General features: G+C 35.7%; 1 pseudogene; it reads right to left on the bottom strand.

Annotated features, from left to right (window-relative positions):
• Positions 1 to 567: 567 nt before the first annotated feature.
• LOC131996251 (eukaryotic initiation factor 4A-like) lies at positions 568 to 1,467 on the bottom strand (annotated as a pseudogene).
• Positions 1,468 to 2,558: the final 1,091 nt, after the last annotated feature.

The following is a 2,558-nucleotide window of genomic DNA, read 5'->3' as shown; positions in this document are numbered from 1 at the left end:
AGTAGCAGTGTGTTGTGCACTGCAGTGGCAGCCCGTTCAACGGCTGCTATATGATACAATTTTGCTGTTAAAAGTTGCTGGTGCTTATTGTACATGGAAGGTTTCAAAGGACCCTTTTTTTAAATAGTTTTCCTGCCAAATCCCTCATTTCTACTCTGGCACTACCTCTTTATTGGCAAATTCGGATGGTCACGCTAACGATGACTAAGATAAAGAGAAATAAAAAATGTATATATTTAGTGCAAATCCGTTTCAATTTAGCTGGTTTTTGTTCTATATTTTGTACACATATGCTCTCATTCATGACGTAGTAATGGGAAAGAGGTGCCTTTAAGCAGCATATAAATGTTGCTGAGTATTAAAACAAGTCAATCACTCAATTGGATCTAGAAAATCTTAAAAACATGAAGGTTTTTATTTCTGATACTTTTAGATCCATGTTTTATTACCTATTTTTACAATTTATTTTCATGTCGTGTTGTAGTAAATGGCTGGTTATCAAAGTTGGTTTGTTTATATTGTGTTTAAATATTTGCTGTTGCTGCACTTTTCATGAGGCGCAAAATTTGTTAACGGCAAAATTTTCGTCTAAATTAGATCAGCAATGTTGGCGGGCATTTTCTCAATAGTTGTATGATAAAATTGTTCAATATCTTTAAGAATTCTACGATCGTCGTCTGTAATGAAGTTGATGGCTACACCTTTACGGCCAAAACGACCGCCACGACCGATTCTATAATAAATTAAAACAGTCAAAAGTTGTCAGTTATTGTGATTATAATTTGGATTTACCTATGAATGTAATTTTCTCTATTTGACGGCAAATCATAGTTAATAACCAATGATACTAGCTGGACATCAATTCCACGAGCCAATAAATCGATTGTAATCAATACACGAGACGAGCCAAAACCGATATTTTTTCATAATAAATTCACGATCTCGTTGTTCCATATCACCATGCATTGCCGAAACAGTAAAATTGAGGGCTGTCATCTTTTCAGATAGTTGATCGACCTATATGTTGAGATGACAACTTTATAAAAAAAAAGTAATTTAAATAGGATATAATCGTTCACTTTTATTCAAACTTGATTCACAAAGGATATAAAATTGTCCTATGTTGGTAATAAAGAGAAAATTTGGATGGCTCTTAAAGTAAACAAAAATTTAATATAACTTACCTTGCGTCTGGTGTTGCAGAAAATCACCGATTGGGTAACTGAAAGTGTGTCGTACAAATCGCACAATGTGACAAGTTTCCAATTTTTTGGCTTGATTTTTAAGATTTTACTTGTTTTATATTGCACTTGTAAAGCAAGTCGTCTTTAAGAGCCCTATGCAAATTAAGTTATGTTCACGAGATTCACGAGACGAGCCAAAACGATATTTTTTCATAATAAATTCACGATCTCGTTGTTCCATATCACCATGCATTGCCGAAACAGTAAAATTGAGGGCTGTCATCTTTTCAGATAGTTGATCGACCTATATGTTGAGATGACAACTTTATAAAAAAAGTAATTTAAATAGGATATAATCGTTCACTTTTATTCAAACTTGATTCACAAAGGATATAAAATTGTCCTATGTTGGTAATAAAGAGAAAATTTGGATGGCTCTTAATGTAAACAAAAATTTAATATAACTTACCTTGCGTCTGGTGTTGCAGAAAATCACCGATTGGGTAATTGAAAGTGTGTCGTACAAATCGCACAATGTGACAAGTTTCCAATTTTCTGGCTTGATTTCTAAGATTTTACTTGTTTTCTATGGCACTTGTAAAGCAAGTCGTCTTTAAGAGCCCTATGCAAATTAAGTTGTGTGCTCTGCAAGCTACTGTTGATGTTGTAGCCACATTTGCATGTGGAGGTGGCAATCCTCGTCAAGTCTTATAGGCCAGCAAACCTGTTCCGGTCTATACGACCGATTGCCGCGAGAACATGATGGCGATTGGTTATTTAAAGGCGCCAAAACTCGCCCTGTATCGAGCATCATAGGTACTCAGAATTTAAGCAAGAGCTAGTGCCACCCGGCCTCTCACTGAAACTCTCAGTACAGAGAACAAATAAGTTCGGTAAAATTATTGTTGATGTTGCAGTGTGTTGTACACTGAAGCGGCAGCCCTTGCTGATGAAGGACTTCATCGGGTCAATCCGGTACGTACTTCCGACTGCCATGGGATTGTCCGCAAAACTGTGTTTCTTTGTTGCTTTTGGCATTGTTCGAAAAATTGCATTTGAATAAGGGAAGTAAGCTTGTGAATCAAGTCGTATTTAAGAGCCCTGTTCAAATTCAGATATGTGCTCTGCAACCTACTCTAGTTGGGTTGGTTATAAAGCACCATGATCCATTTGACAAATTCTGCTGATAAAGATTCTGGCGAATTAGAAATCGCGTTATAGATAGCCGGTTAAATGCTTTTAAGCAACATCACACATTTTACCTTACTTTTGAAAGTTCTTGCTGTGCTTTTCTTTGAATAGAAAGTTTTGAACGAAATGGTCTATATCCGGAAAATATTCTACAATGGAATCTAAAAAGGATTTTGAGACTAA

Source organism: Stomoxys calcitrans, chromosome 3 (genome assembly GCF_963082655.1).
Source record: "Stomoxys calcitrans chromosome 3, idStoCalc2.1, whole genome shotgun sequence".
Taxonomy (NCBI): Eukaryota; Metazoa; Arthropoda; class Insecta; order Diptera; family Muscidae; genus Stomoxys; species Stomoxys calcitrans.
The sequence above is the reverse complement of the archived record's forward strand: the minus strand, read 5'-3'. Positions and strand labels throughout refer to the sequence as shown.